The following is a 17,808-nucleotide window of genomic DNA, read 5'->3' as shown; positions in this document are numbered from 1 at the left end:
AAGTAAATAATAAAAGTATAAAAGTTAACCAATGAAAGGTTTGTCTGTTATCGTTAAGAGAACTTAACTAAAAAAATTGCACTATACATTAATTATATAGGTCCTAAAAAGTACATTGTGAACAATATGGTGCCAAATTGCAAATCATATTGCTAAACGTTCTAACTGGTCTCAAAATGTTTATTAGAGTCTAATAAGTAAATAATAAAAGTATAACAGTAAACCAATGAGAGGTTTGTCTGTTATCGTTAAAAAAACTTAACTAAAAAATTTGCACTATACATTAGTTACATAGGTCCTAAAAAGTACATTGTGAACAATATGGTGCCAAATGTGCAATTCACATTGCAAAACGTTCTAACTGGTCTCAAAATGTTTATTAGAGTCTAATAAGTAAATAATAAAAGTATAACAGTTAACCAACAAAAGGTTTGTCTGTTATCGTTAAAAGAATTTAACTAAAAAATTTGCACTATACATTAGTTACATAGGTCCTAAAAAGTACCTTGTGAACAATATGGTGCCAAATGTGCAATTCACATTGCAAAACGTTCTAACTGGTCTCAAAATGTTTATTAGAGTCTAATAAGTAAATAATAAAAGTATAACAGTTAACCAACTAGAGATTTATCTGTTATCGTTAAAAGAACTTAACTAAAAAATTTGCACTATACATTAGTTTTATTGGTCCTAAAAAGTACCTTGTGAACAATATGGTGCCAAATCTGCAATTCACATTGCTAAAAGTTCTAAATGGTCTCAAAATGTTTATTAGAGTCTAATAAGTAAATAATAAAAGTATAAAAGTTAACCAATGAGAGGTTTGTCTGTTATCGTTAAAAGAACTTAACTAAAAAATTTGCACTATACATTAGTTATATAGGTCCTAAAAAGTACATTGTGAACAATATGGTGCCAAATGTGCAATTCACATTGCTAAAAGTTCTGACTGGTCTCAAAATGTTTATTAGAGTCTAATAAGTAAATAATAAAAGTATAACAGTTAACCAACGATAGGTTTGTCTGTTATCGTTAAAAGAACTTAACTAAAAAAATTGCACTATACTTTAGTTACATAGGTCCTAAAAAGTACATTGTGAACAATATGGTGCCAAATGTGCAATTCACATTGCAAAACGTTCTAAATGGTCTCAAAATGTTTATTAGAGTCTAATAAGTAAATAATAAAAGTATAACAGTTAACCAACAAAAGGTTTGTCTGTTATCGTTAAAAGAATTTAACTAAAAAATTTGCACTATACATTAGTTACATAGGTCCTAAAAAGTACCTTGTGAACAATATGGTGCCAAATGTGCAATTCACATTGCAAAACGTTCTAACTGGTCTCAAAATGTTTATTAGAGTCTAATAAGTAAATAATAAAAGTATAGCAGTTAACCAACGAGAGATTTATCTGTTATCGTTAAAAGAACTTAACTAAAAAATTTGCACTATACATTAGTTATATTGGTCCTAAAAAGTACCTTGTGAACAATATGGTGCCAAATGTGCAATTCACATTGCAAAACGTTCTAACTGGTCTCAAAATGTTTATTAGAGTCTAATAAGTAAATATTAAAAGTATAACAGTTAACCAATGAAAGGTTTGTCTGTTATCGTTAAAAGAACTTAACTAAAAAATTTGCACTATACATTAGTTACATAGGTCCTAAAAAGTACCTTGTGAACAATATGGTGCCAAATGTGCAATTCACATTGCAAAACGTTCTAACTGGTCTCAAAATGTTTATTAGAGTCTAATAAGTAAATTATAAAAGTATAACAGTTAACCAATGAGAGGTTTGTCTGTAATCGTTAAAATAACTTAACCAAAAAATTTGCACTATACATTAGTTATATAGGTCCTAAAAAGTACCTTGTGAACAATATGGTGCCAAATGTGCAATTCACATTGCAAAAAGTTCTAACTGGTCTCAAAATGTTTATTAGAGTCTAATAAGTAAATAATAAAAGTATAAAAGTTAACCAATGAAAGGTTTGTCTGTTATCGTTAAAAGAACTTAACTAAAAAATTTGCACTATACAGTAGTTATATAGGTCCTAAAAAGTACTTTGTGAACAATATGGTGCCAAATGTGCAATTCACATTGCTAATAGTTCTAACTGGTCTCAAAATGTTTATTAGAGTCTAGTACGTAAATTGTAAAAGTATAACAGTTAACCAATAAACGTTTTGTTGTTATCGTTAAAAGAACTTCACTAAAACATTTGCACTATACATTAGATATATTGGTCCTAAAAAGTGCCTTGTGAACTATATGGTGCAAAATGTTTAATTCGCATTGCAAAAAGTCCTAACGGGTCTCAAAATGTTTATTAGAGTCTAATAAGTAAAAAATAAAAGTATAACAGTTAACCACTGAAAGGTTTGTCGGTTCTTGTTAAAACAACTTAACTAAAACATTTGCACTATACATTAGATATATTGGTCCTAAAAAGTGCCTTGTGAACCATATGGTGCAAAATGATTAATTCACATTGCAAAAAGTTGTAACGGGTCTCAAAACGTTTAATAGAGTCTAATAAGTAAATAATAGAAGTATAACAGTTAACCAATAAAAGTTTTGTCTCTTATCGTTCAAAGAACTTAACTACAACATTTGCACTATACATTAGTTATATAGGTCCTAAAAAGTGCCATGTCAACTATACGGTGCCAAATGTTTAATTCACATTGCAAAAAGTTCTAACAAGTCTCAAAATGTTTAATAGAGTGTAAAAAGTAAATAATAAAAGTACAACAGTTAACCAATAAAAGGTTTGTCTGTTATCGTTAAAAGAACTTAACTAAAAAATTTGCACTATACATTAGTTGTATAGGTCCTAAAAAGTGCCTTGTGAACTATATGGTGCAAAAGAGATAATTCACATTGCAAAACGTTCTAACGAGTCTCAAAATGTTTAATAGAGTCTAATAAGTAAATAATAAAAGTATAACAGTTAACCAATAAAAGGTTTGTCTGTTATCGTTAAAAGAACTTAACTAAAAAATTTGCACTATACATTAGTTACATTGGTCCTAAAAAGTACCTTGTGAACAATATGGTGCCAAATGTGCAATTCACATTGCAAAACGTTCTAACTGGTCTCAAAATGTTTATTAGAGTCTAATAAGTAAATAATAAAAGTATAACAGTTAACCAACAAAAGGTTTGTCTGTTATCGTTAAAAGAATTTAACTAAAAAATTTGCACTATACATTAGTTACATAGGTCCTAAAAAGTACCTTGTGAACAATATGGTGCCAAATGTGCAATTCACATTGCAAAAAGTTCTAAATGGTCTCAAAATGTTTATTAGAGTCTAATAAGTAAATAATAAAAGTATAAAAGTTAACCAATGAGAGGTTTGTCTGTTATCGTTAAAAGAACTTAACTAAAAAATTTGCACTATACATTAGTTATATAGGTCCTAAAAAGTACATTGTGAACAATATGGTGCCAAATGTGCAATTCACATTGCTAAAAGTTCTGACTGGTCTCAAAATGTTTATTAGAGTCTAATAAGTAAATAATAAAAGTATAACAGTTAACCAACGATAGGTTTGTCTGTTATCGTTAAAAGAACTTAACTAAAAAAATTGCACTATACTTTAGTTACATAGGTCCTAAAAAGTACATTGTGAACAATATGGTGCCAAATGTGCAATTCACATTGCAAAACGTTCTAAATGGTCTCAAAATGTTTATTAGAGTCTAATAAGTAAATAATAAAAGTATAACAGTTAACCAACAAAAGGTTTGTCTGTTATCGTTAAAAGAATTTAACTAAAAAATTTGCACTATACATTAGTTACATAGGTCCTAAAAAGTACCTTGTGAACAATATGGTGCCAAATGTGCAATTCACATTGCAAAACGTTCTAACTGGTCTCAAAATGTTTATTAGAGTCTAATAAGTAAATAATAAAAGTATAGCAGTTAACCAACGAGAGATTTATCTGTTATCGTTAAAAGAACTTAACTAAAAAATTTGCACTATACATTAGTTATATTGGTCCTAAAAAGTACCTTGTGAACAATATGGTGCCAAATGTGCAATTCACATTGCAAAACGTTCTAACTGGTCTCAAAATGTTTATTAGAGTCTAATAAGTAAATATTAAAAGTATAACAGTTAACCAATGAAAGGTTTGTCTGTTATCGTTAAAAGAACTTAACCAAAAAATTTGCACTATACATTAGTTACATAGGTCCTAAAAAGTACCTTGTGAACAATATGGTGCCAAATGTGCAATTCACATTGCAAAACGTTCTAACTGGTCTCAAAATGTTTATTAGAGTCTAATAAGTAAATAATAAAAGTATAACAGTTAACCAATGAGAGGTTTGTCTGTAATCGTTAAAATAACTTAACCAAAAAATTTGCACTATACATTAGTTATATAGGTCCTAAAAAGTACCTTGTGAACAATATGGTGCCAAATGTGCAATTCACATTGCAAAAAGTTTTAACTGGTCTCAAAATGTTTATTAGAGTCTAATAAGTAAATAATAAAAGTATAAAAGTTAACCAATGAAAGGTTTGTCTGTTATCGTTAAAAGAACTTAACTAAAAAATTTGCACTATACAGTAGTTATATAGGTCCTAAAAAGTACTTTGTGAACAATATGGTGCCAAATGTGCAATTCACATTGCTAATAGTTCTAACTGGTCTCAAAATGTTTATTAGAGTCTAGTACGTAAATTGTAAAAGTATAACAGTTAACCAATAAACGTTTTGTTGTTATCGTTAAAAGAACTTCACTAAAACATTTGCACTATACATTAGATATATTGGTCCTAAAAAGTGCCTTGTGAACTATATGGTGCAAAATGTTTAATTCGCATTGCAAAAAGTCCTAACGGGTCTCAAAATGTTTATTAGAGTCTAATAAGTAAAAAATAAAAGTATAACAGTTAACCACTGAAAGGTTTGTCGGTTCTTGTTAAAACAACTTAACTAAAACATTTGCACTATACATTAGATATATTGGTCCTAAAAAGTGCCTTGTGAACCATATGGTGCAAAATGATTAATTCACATTGCAAAAAGTTGTAACGGGTCTCAAAACGTTTAATAGAGTCTAATAAGTAAATAATAGAAGTATAACAGTTAACCAATAAAAGTTTTGTCTCTTATCGTTCAAAGAACTTAACTACAACATTTGCACTATACATTAGTTATATAGGTCCTAAAAAGTGCCATGTCAACTATACGGTGCCAAATGTTTAATTCACATTGCAAAAAGTTCTAACAAGTCTCAAAATGTTTAATAGAGTGTAAAAAGTAAATAATAAAAGTACAACAGTTAACCAATAAAAGGTTTGTCTGTTATCGTTAAAAGAACTTAACTAAAAAATTTGCACTATACATTAGTTGTATAGGTCCTAAAAAGTGCCTTGTGAACTATATGGTGCAAAAGAGATAATTCACATTGCAAAACGTTCTAACGAGTCTCAAAATGTTTAATAGAGTCTAATAAGTAAATAATAAAAGTATAACAGTTAACCAATAAAAGGTTTGTCTGTTATCGTTAAAAGAACTTAACTAAAAAATTTGCACTATACATTAGTTACATTGGTCCTAAAAAGTACCTTGTGAACAATATGGTGCCAAATGTGCAATTCACATTGCAAAACGTTCTAACTGGTCTCAAAATGTTTATTAGAGTCTAATAAGTAAATAATAAAAGTATAACAGTTAACCAACAAAAGGTTTGTCTGTTATCGTTAAAAGAATTTAACTAAAAAATTTGCACTATACATTAGTTACATAGGTCCTAAAAAGTACCTTGTGAACAATATGGTGCCAAATGTGCAATTCACATTGCAAAACGTTCTAACTGGTCTCAAAATGTTTATTAGAGTCTAATAAGTAAATAATAAAAGTATAACAGTTAACCAACTAGAGATTTATCTGTTATCGTTAAAAGAACTTAACTAAAAAATTTGCACTATACATTAGTTATATTGGTCCTAAAAAGTACCTTGTGAACAATATGGTGCCAAATCTGCAATTCACATTGCTAAAAGTTCTAAATGGTCTCAAAATGTTTATTAGAGTCTAATAAGTAAATAATAAAAGTATAAAAGTTAACCAATGAAAGTTTGTCTGTTATCGTTAAAAGAACTTAACTAAAAAATTTGCACTATACATTAGTTATATAGGTCCTAAAAAGTACATTGTGAACAATATGGTGCCAAATGTGCAATTCACATTGCTAAAAGTTCTAACTGGTCTCAAAATGTTTATTAGAGTCTAATAAGTAAATAATAAAAGTATAACAGTTAACCAACGATAGGTTTGTCTGTTATCGTTAAAAGAACTTAACTAAAAAAATTGCACTATACTTTAGTTACATAGGTCCTAAAAAGTACATTGTGAACAATATGGTGCCAAATGTGCAATTCACATTGCAAAACGTTCTAACTGGTCTCAAAATGTTTATTAGAGTCTAATAAGTAAATAATAAAAGTATAACAGTTAACCAACAAAAGGTTTGTCTGTTATCGTTAAAAGAATTTAACTAAAAAACTTGCACTATACATTAGTTACATAGGTCCTAAAAAGTACTTTGTGAACAATATGGTGCCAAATGTGCAATTCACATTGCAAAACGTTCTAACTGGTCTCAAAATGTTTATTAGAGTCTAATAAGTAAATAATAAAAGTATAACAGTTAACCAACGAGAGATTTATCTGTTATCGTTAAAAGAACTTAACTAAAAAATTTGCACTATACATTAGTTATATTGGTCCTAAAAAGTACCTTGTGAACAATATGGTGCCAAATGTGCAATTCACATTGCAAAACGTTCTAACTGGTCTCAAAATGTTTATTAGAGTCTAATAAGTAAATAATAAAAGTATAACAGTTAACCAATGAAAGGTTTGTCTGTTATCGTTAAAAGAACTTAATTAAAAAATTTGCACTATACATTAGTTACATAGGTCCTAAAAAGTACCTTGTGAACAATATGGTGCCAAATGTGCAATTCACATTGCAAAACGTTCTAACTGGTCTCAAAATGTTTATTAGAGTCTAATAAGTAAATAATAAAAGTATAACAGTTAACCAATGAGAGGTTTGTCTGTTATCGTTAAAATAACTTAACCAAAAAATTTGCACTATACATTAGTTATATAGGTCCTAAAAAGTACCTTGTGAACAATATGGTGCCAAATGTGCAATTCACATTGCAAAAAGTTCTAACTGGTCTCAAAATGTTTATTAGAGTCTAATAAGTAAATAATAAAAGTATAACAGTTAACCAATGAAAGGTTTGTCTGTTATCGTTAAAAGAACTTAACTAAAAATTTGCACTATACAGTAGTTATATAGGTCCTAAAAAGTACTTTGTGAACAATATGGTGCCAAATGTGCAATTCACATTGCTAAAAGTTCTAACTGGTCTCAAAATGTTTATTAGATTCTAGTACGTAAATTGTAAAAGTATAACAGTTAACCAATAAACGTTTTGTTGTTATCGTTAAAAGAACTTCACTAAAACATTTGCACTATACATTAGATATATTGGTCCTAAAAAGTGCCTTGTGAACTATATGGTGCAAAATGTTTAATTCGCATTGCAAAAAGTCCTAACGGGTCTCAAAATGTTTAATAGAGTCTAATAAGTAAAAAATAAAAGTATAACAGTTAACCACTGAAAGGTTTGTCTGTTATCGTTAAAAGAACTTAACTAAAAAATTTGCACTATACATTAGTTATATTGGTCCTAAAAAGTACCTTGTGAACAATATGGTGCCAAATCTGCAATTCACATTGCTAAAAGTTCTAAATGGTCTCAAAATGTTTATTAGAGTCTAATAAGTAAATAATAAAAGTATAAAAGTTAACCAATGAAAGTTTGTCTGTTATCGTTAAAAGAACTTAACTAAAAAATTTGCACTATACATTAGTTATATAGGTCCTAAAAAGTACATTGTGAACAATATGGTGCCAAATGTGCAATTCACATTGCTAAAAGTTCTAACTGGTCTCAAAATGTTTATTAGAGTCTAATAAGTAAATAATAAAAGTATAACAGTTAACCAACGATAGGTTTGTCTGTTATCGTTAAAAGAACTTAACTAAAAAAATTGCACTATACTTTAGTTACATAGGTCCTAAAAAGTACATTGTGAACAATATGGTGCCAAATGTGCAATTCACATTGCAAAACGTTCTAACTGGTCTCAAAATGTTTATTAGAGTCTAATAAGTAAATAATAAAAGTATAACAGTTAACCAACAAAAGGTTTGTCTTTTATCGTTAAAAGAATTTAATTAAAAAATTTGCACTATACATTAGTTACATAGGTCCTAAAAAGTACCTTGTGAACAATATGGTGCCAAATGTGCAATTCACATTGCAAAACGTTCTAACTGGTCTCAAAATGTTTATTAGAGTCTAATAAGTAAATAATAAAAGTATAACAGTTAACCAACGAGAGATTTATCTGTTATCGTTAAAAGAACTTAACTAAAAAATTTGCACTATACATTAGTTATATTGGTCCTAAAAAGTACCTTGTGAACAATATGGTGCCAAATGTGCAATTCACATTGCAAAACGTTCTAACTGGTCTCAAAATGTTTATTAGAGTCTAATAAGTAAATAATAAAAGTATAACAGTTAACCAATGAAAGGTTTGTCTGTTATCGTTAAAAGAACTTAACTAAAAAATTTGCACTATACATTAGTTACATAGGTCCTAAAAAGTACCTTGTGAACAATATGGTGCCAAATGTGCAATTCACATTGCAAAACGTTCTAACTGGTCTCAAAATGTTTATTAGAGTCTAATAAGTAAATAATAAAAGTATAACAGTTAACCAATGAGAGGTTTGTCTGTTATCGTTAAAATAACTTAACCAAAAAATTTGCACTATACATTAGTTATATAGGTCCTAAAAAGTACCTTGTGAACAATATGGTGCCAAATGTGCAATTCACATTGCAAAAAGTTCTAACTGGTCTCAAAATGTTTATTAGAGTCTAATAAGTAAATAATAAAAGTATAACAGTTAACCAATGAAAGGTTTGTCTGTTATCGTTAAAAGAACTTAACTAAAAAATTTGCACTATACAGTAGTTATATAGGTCCTAAAAAGTACTTTGTGAACAATATGGTGCCAAATGTGCAATTCACATTGCTAAAAGTTCTAACTGGTCTCAAAATGTTTATTAGAGTCTAGTACGTAAATTGTAAAAGTATAACAGTTAACCAATAAACGTTTTGTTGTTATCGTTAAAAGAACTTCACTAAAACATTTGCACTATACATTAGATATATTGGTCCTAAAAAGTGCCTTGTGAACTATATGGTGCAAAATGTTTAATTCGCATTGCAAAAAGTCCTAACGGGTCTCAAAATGTTTATTAGAGTCTAATAAGTAAAAAATAAAAGTATAACAGTTAACCACTGAAAGGTTTGTCGGTTCTTGTTAAAACAACTTAACTAAAACATTTGCACTATACATTAGATATATTGGTCCTAAAAAGTGCCTTGTGAACCATATGGTGCAAAATGGTTAATTCACATTGCAAAAAGTTGTTACGGGTCTCAAAACGTTTAATAGAGTCTAATAAGTAAATAATAGAAGTATAACAGTTAACCAATAAAAGTTTTGTCTCTTATCGTTCAAAGAACTTAACTACAACATTTGCACTATACATTAGTTATATAGGTCCTAAAAAGTGCCATGTCAACTATACGGTGCCAAATGTTTAATTCACATTGCTAAAAGTTCTAACAAGTCTCAAAATGTTTAATAGAGTGTAAAAAGTAAATAATAAAAGTACAACAGTTAACCAATAAAAAGTTTGTCTGTTCTCGTTAAAATAACTTAACGAAAACATTTGCACTATACATTAGTTGTATAGGTCCTAAAAAGTGCCTTGTGAACTATATGGTGCAAAAGAGATAATTCACATTGCAAAACGTTCTAACGAGTCTCAAAATGTTTAATAGAGTCTAATAAGTAAATAATAAAAGTATAACAGTTAACCAACAAAAGGTTTGTCTGTTATCGTTAAAAGAATTTAATTAAAAAATTTGCACTATACATTAGTTACATAGGTCCTAAAAAGTACCTTGTGAACAATATGGTGCCAAATGTGCAATTCACATTGCAAAACGTTCTAACTGGTCTCAAAATGTTTATTAGAGTCTAATAAGTAAATAATAAAAGTATAACAGTTAACCAACGAGAGATTTATCTGTTATCGTTAAAAGAACTTAACTAAAAAATTTGCACTATACATTAGTTATATTGGTCCTAAAAAGTACCTTGTGAACAATATGGTGCCAAATGTGCAATTCACATTGCAAAACGTTCTAACTGGTCTCAAAATGTTTATTAGAGTCTAATAAGTAAATAATAAAAGTATAACAGTTAACCAATGAAAGGTTTGTCTGTTATCGTTAAAAGAACTTAACTAAAAAATTTGCACTATACATTAGTTACATAGGTCCTAAAAAGTACCTTGTGAACAATATGGTGCCAAATGTGCAATTCACATTGCAAAACGTTCTAACTGGTCTCAAAATGTTTATTAGAGTCTAATAAGTAAATAATAAAAGTATAACAGTTAACCAATGAGAGGTTTGTCTGTTATCGTTAAAATAACTTAACCAAAAAATTTGCACTATACATTAGTTATATAGGTCCTAAAAAGTACATTGTGAACAATATGGTGCCAAATGTGCAATTCACATTGCAAAAAGTTCTAACTGGTCTCAAAATGTTTATTAGAGTCTAATAAGTAAATAATAAAAGTATAACAGTTAACCAATGAAAGGTTTGTCTGTTATCGTTAAAAGAACTTAACTAAAAAATTTGCACTATACAGTAGTTATATAGGTCCTAAAAAGTACTTTGTGAACAATATGGTGCCAAATGTGCAATTCACATTGCTAAAAGTTCTAACTGGTCTCAAAATGTTTATTAGAGTCTAGTACGTAAATTGTAAAAGTATAACAGTTAACCAATAAACGTTTTGTTGTTATCGTTAAAAGAACTTCACTAAAACATTTGCACTATACATTAGATATATTGGTCCTAAAAAGTGCCTTGTGAACTATATGGTGCAAAATGTTTAATTCGCATTGCAAAAAGTCCTAACGGGTCTCAAAATGTTTATTAGAGTCTAATAAGTAAAAAATAAAAGTATAACAGTTAACCACTGAAAGGTTTGTCGGTTCTTGTTAAAACAACTTAACTAAAACATTTGCACTATACATTAGATATATTGGTCCTAAAAAGTGCCTTGTGAACCATATGGTGCAAAATGGTTAATTCACATTGCAAAAAGTTGTTACGGGTCTCAAAACGTTTAATAGAGTCTAATAAGTAAATAATAGAAGTATAACAGTTAACCAATAAAAGTTTTGTCTCTTATCGTTCAAAGAACTTAACTACAACATTTGCACTATACATTAGTTATATAGGTCCTAAAAAGTGCCATGTCAACTATACGGTGCCAAATGTTTAATTCACATTGCTAAAAGTTCTAACAAGTCTCAAAATGTTTAATAGAGTGTAAAAAGTAAATAATAAAAGTACAACAGTTAACCAATAAAAAGTTTGTCTGTTCTCGTTAAAATAACTTAACGAAAACATTTGCACTATACATTAGTTGTATAGGTCCTAAAAAGTGCCTTGTGAACTATATGGTGCAAAAGAGATAATTCACATTGCAAAACGTTCTAACGAGTCTCAAAATGTTTAATAGAGTCTAATAAGTAAATAATAAAAGTATAACAGTTAACCAACAAAAGGTTTGTCTGTTATCGTTAAAAGAATTTAATTAAAAAATTTGCACTATACATTAGTTACATAGGTCCTAAAAAGTACCTTGTGAACAATATGGTGCCAAATGTGCAATTCACATTGCAAAACGTTCTAACTGGTCTCAAAATGTTTATTAGAGTCTAATAAGTAAATAATAAAAGTATAACAGTTAACCAACGAGAGATTTATCTGTTATCGTTAAAAGAACTTAACTAAAAAATTTGCACTATACATTAGTTATATTGGTCCTAAAAAGTACCTTGTGAACAATATGGTGCCAAATGTGCAATTCACATTGCAAAACGTTCTAACTGGTCTCAAAATGTTTATTAGAGTCTAATAAGTAAATAATAAAAGTATAACAGTTAACCAATGAAAGGTTTGTCTGTTATCGTTAAAAGAACTTAACTAAAAAATTTGCACTATACATTAGTTACATAGGTCCTAAAAAGTACCTTGTGAACAATATGGTGCCAAATGTGCAATTCACATTGCAAAACGTTCTAACTGGTCTCAAAATGTTTATTAGAGTCTAATAAGTAAATAATAAAAGTATAACAGTTAACCAATGAGAGGTTTGTCTGTTATCGTTAAAATAACTTAACCAAAAAATTTGCACTATACATTAGTTATATAGGTCCTAAAAAGTACATTGTGAACAATATGGTGCCAAATGTGCAATTCACATTGCAAAAAGTTCTAACTGGTCTCAAAATGTTTATTAGAGTCTAATAAGTAAATAATAAAAGTATAACAGTTAACCAATGAAAGGTTTGTCTGTTATCGTTAAAAGAACTTAACTAAAAAATTTGCACTATACAGTAGTTATATAGGTCCTAAAAAGTACTTTGTGAACAATATGGTGCCAAATGTGCAATTCACATTGCTAAAAGTTCTAACTGGTCTCAAAATGTTTATTAGAGTCTAGTACGTAAATTGTAAAAGTATAACAGTTAACCAATAAACGTTTTGTTGTTATCGTTAAAAGAACTTAATTAAAAAATTTGCACTATACATTAGTTACATAGGTCCTAAAAAGTACCTTGTGAACAATATGGTGCCAAATGTGCAATTCACATTGCAAAACGTTCTAACTGGTCTCAAAATGTTTATTAGAGTCTAATAAGTAAATAATAAAAGTATAACAGTTAACCAACGAGAGATTTATCTGTTATCGTTAAAAGAACTTAACTAAAAAATTTGCACTATACATTAGTTATATTGGTCCTAAAAAGTACCTTGTGAACAATATGGTGCCAAATGTGCAATTCACATTGCAAAACGTTCTAACTGGTCTCAAAATGTTTATTAGAGTCTAATAAGTAAATAATAAAAGTATAACAGTTAACCAATGAAAGGTTTGTCTGTTATCGTTAAAAGAACTTAACTAAAAAATTTGCACTATACATTAGTTACATAGGTCCTAAAAAGTACCTTGTGAACAATATGGTGCCAAATGTGCAATTCACATTGCAAAACGTTCTAACTGGTCTCAAAATGTTTATTAGAGTCTAATAAGTAAATAATAAAAGTATAACAGTTAACCAATGAGAGGTTTGTCTGTTATCGTTAAAATAACTTAACCAAAAAATTTGCACTATACATTAGTTATATAGGTCCTAAAGAGTACATTGTGAACAATATGGTGCCAAATGTGCAATTCACATTGCAAAAAGTTCTAACTGGTCTCAAAATGTTTATTAGAGTCTAATAAGTAAATAATAAAAGTATAACAGTTAACCAATGAAAGGTTTGTCTGTTATCGTTAAAAGAACTTAACTACAACATTTGCACTATACAGTAGTTATATAGGTCCTAAAAAGTACTTTGTGAACAATATGGTGCCAAATGTGCAATTCACATTGCTAAAAGTTCTAACTGGTCTCAAAATGTTTATTAGAGTCTAGTACGTAAATTGTAAAAGTATAACAGTTAACCAATAAACGTTTTGTTGTTATCGTTAAAAGAACTTCACTAAAACATTTGCACTATACATTAGATATATTGGTCCTAAAAAGTGCCTTGTGAACTATATGGTGCAAAATGTTTAATTCGCATTGCAAAAAGTCCTAACGGGTCTCAAAATGTTTATTAGAGTCTAATAAGTAAAAAATAAAAGTATAACAGTTAACCACTGAAAGGTTTGTCGGTTCTTGTTAAAACAACTTAACTACAACATTTGCACTATACATTAGATATATTGGTCCTAAAAAGTGCCTTGTGAACCATATGGTGCAAAATGGTTAATTCACATTGCAAAAAGTTGTTACGGGTCTCAAAACGTTTAATAGAGTCTAATAAGTAAATAATAGAAGTATAACAGTTAACCAATAAAAGTTTTGTCTCTTATCGTTCAAAGAACTTAACTACAACATTTGCACTATACATTAGTTATATAGGTCCTAAAAAGTGCCATGTCAACTATACGGTGCCAAATGTTTAATTCACATTGCTAAAAGTTCTAACAAGTCTCAAAATGTTTAATAGAGTGTAAAAAGTAAATAATAAAAGTACAACAGTTAACCAATAAAAAGTTTGTCTGTTCTCGTTAAAATAACTTAACGAAAACATTTGCACTATACATTAGTTGTATAGGTCCTAAAAAGTGCCTTGTGAACTATATGGTGCAAAAGAGATAATTCACATTGCAAAACGTTCTAACGAGTCTCAAAATGTTTAATAGAGTCTAATAAGTAAATAATAAAAGTATAACAGTTAAGCAATAAAAGGTTGGTCTGTTCTCGTTAAAAGAACTTAACTAAAACATTTGCAGTATACATTAGTTATATAGGTCCTAAAAAGTGCCTTGTGAACTATATGGTGCAAAAGAGATAATTCACATTGCAAAAATTTCTGACCGGTCTCAAAATGTTTAATAGAGTCTAATAAGTAAATAACAAAAGTATAACAGTTAACCAATAAAAGGTTGGTCTGTTCTCGTTAAAAGAACTTAACTAAAACATTTGCACTATACATTAGTTATATTGTTCCTAAAAAGTTCCTTGTGAACTATATGGTGCAAAAAAGATAATTCACATTGCAAAACGTTCTAACTGGTCTCAAAATGTTTATTAGAGTCTAATAAGTAAATAATAAAAGTATAACAGTTAACCAATGAGAGGTTTGTCTGTTATCGTTAAAATAACTTAACCAAAAAATTTGCACTATACATTAGTTATATAGGTCCTAAAAAGTACCTTGTGAACAATATGGTGCCAAATGTGCAATTCACATTGCAAAAAGTTCTAACTGGTCTCAAAATGTTTATTAGAGTCTAATAAGTAAATAATAAAAGTATAAAAGTTAACCAATGAAAGGTTTGTCTGTTATCGTTAAAAGAACTTAACTAAAAAATTTGCACTATACAGTAGTTATATAGGTCCTAAAAAGTACTTTGTGAACAATATGGTGCCAAATGTGCAATTCACATTGCTAAACGTTCTAACTGGTCTCAAAATGTTTATTAGAGTCTAGTACGTAAATTGTAAAAGTATAACAGTTAACCAATAAACGTTTTGTTGTTATCGTTAAAAGAACTTCACTAAAACATTTGCACTATACATTAGATATATTGGTCCTAAAAAGTGCCTTGTGAACTATATGGTGCAAAATGTTTAATTCGCATTGCAAAAAGTCCTAACGGGTCTCAAAATGTTTATTAGAGTCTAATAAGTAAAAAATAAAAGTATAACAGTTAACCACTGAAAGGTTTGTCGGTTTTTGTTAAAACAACTTAACTAAAACATTTGCACTATACATTAGATATATTGGTCCTAAAAAGTGCCTTGTGAACCATATGGTGCAAAATGGTTAATTCACATTGCAAAAAGTTGTTACGGGTCTCAAAACGTTTAATAGAGTCTAATAAGTAAATAATAGAAGTATAACAGTTAACCAATAAAAGTTTTGTCTCTTATCGTTCAAAGAACTTAACTACAACATTTGCACTATACATTAGTTATATAGGTCCTAAAAAGTGCCATGTCAACTATACGGTGCCAAATGTTTAATTCACATTGCTAAAAGTTCTAACAAGTCTCAAAATGTTTAATAGAGTGTAAAAAGTAAATAATAAAAGGACAACAGTTAACCAATAAAAAGTTTGTCTGTTCTCGTTAAAATAACTTAACGAAAACATTTGCACTATACATTAGTTGTATAGGTCCTAAAAAGTGCCTTGTGAACTATATGGTGCAAAAGAGATAATTCACATTGCAAAACGTTCTAACGAGTCTCAAACTGTTTATTAGAGTCTAATAAGTAAATAATAAAAGTATAACAGTTAAGCAATAAAAGGTTGGTCTGTTCTCGTTAAAAGAACTTAACTAAAACATTTGCAGTATACATTAGTTATATAGGTCCTAAAAAGTGCCATGTAAACTATATGGTGCAAAAGAGATAATTCACATTGCAAAAATTTCTGACCGGTCTCAAAATGTTTAATAGAGTCTAATAAGTAAATAACAAAAGTATAACAGTTAACCAATAAAAGGTTGGTCTGTTCTCGTTAAAAGAACTTAACTAAAACATTTGCACTATACATTAGTTATATTGTTCCTAAAAAGTTCCTTGTGAACTATATGGTGCAAAAAAGATAATTCACATTGCAAAAAGTTATAACGGGTCTCAAAATGTTTAATAGAGTCTAATAAGTAAATATTAAAAGTATAACAGTTAACCAATAAAATGTTTGTCTGTATGGTTAACAGAACTTAACTAAAACATTTGGACTTTACAATAGTTATATAGGTCCTAAAAAGTGCCTTGTGAACTAGATGGTGCAAAAGAAATAATTCACATTGCAAAATGTCCTAACTGCTCTCAAAATGTTTAATAGAGTCTAATAAGTAAATAATGAAAGTATAACAGTTAACCAATGAGAGGTTTGTCTGTTATCGTTAAAAAAACTTAACTAAAAAATTTGCACTACACATTAGTTATATAGTTCCTAAAAAGTACCTTGTGAACAATATGGTGCCAAATGTGCAATTCACATTGCAAAACGTTTTAACTGGTCTCAAAATGTTTATTAGAGTCTAATAAGTAAATAATAAAAGTATAACAGTTAACCATTGAGAGGTTTGTCTGTTATCGTTAAAAGAACTTAACTAAAAAATTTGCACTATACATTAGTTACATAGGTCCTAAAAAGTACCTTGTGAACAATATGGTGCCAAATGTGCAATTCACATTGCAAAACATTCTAATTGGTCTCAAAATGTTTATTAGAGTCTAATAAGTAAATAATAAAAGTATAACAGTTAACCAATGAGAGGTTTGTCTGTTATCGTTAAAAGAACTTAACTAAAAAATTTGCACTATACATTAGTTATATAGTTCCTAAAAAGTACCTTGTGAACAATATGGTGCCAAATGTGCAATTCACATTGCTAAAAGTTCTAACTCGTCTGAAAATGTTTATTAGAGTCTAATAAGTAAATAATAAAAGTATAACAGTTAACCAATGAAAGGTTTGTCTGTTATCGTTAAAAGAACTTAACTAAAAAATTTGCACTATACATTAGTTATATAGGTCCTAAAAAGTACATTGTGAACAATATGGTGCCAAATTGCAAATCATATTGCTAAACGTTCTAACTGGTCTCAAAATGTTTATTAGAGTCTAATAAGTAAATAATAAAAGTATAACAGTTAACCAATGAAAGGTTTGTCTGTTATCGTTAAAAAAACTTAACTAGAAAATTTGCACTATACATTAGTTACATAGGTCCTAAAAAGTACCTTGTGAACAATATGGTGCCAAATGTGCAATTCACATTGCAAAACATTCTAACTGGTCTCAAAATGTTTATTAGAGTCTAATAAGTAAATAATAAAAGTATAACAGTTAACCAATGAGTGGTTTGTCTGTTATCGTTAAAAGAACTTAACTAAAAAATTTGCACTATACATTAGTTATATAGGTCCTAAAAAGTACCTTGTGAACAATATGGTGCAAAATGTGCAATTCACATTGCTAAAAGTTCTAAATGGTCTCAAAATGTT

The sequence above is a fragment of the Clavelina lepadiformis genome, chromosome 7 (assembly GCF_947623445.1).
Source record: "Clavelina lepadiformis chromosome 7, kaClaLepa1.1, whole genome shotgun sequence".
Classification (NCBI taxonomy): domain Eukaryota; kingdom Metazoa; phylum Chordata; class Ascidiacea; order Aplousobranchia; family Clavelinidae; genus Clavelina; species Clavelina lepadiformis.
Note: the sequence above shows the minus strand (reverse complement) of the source record.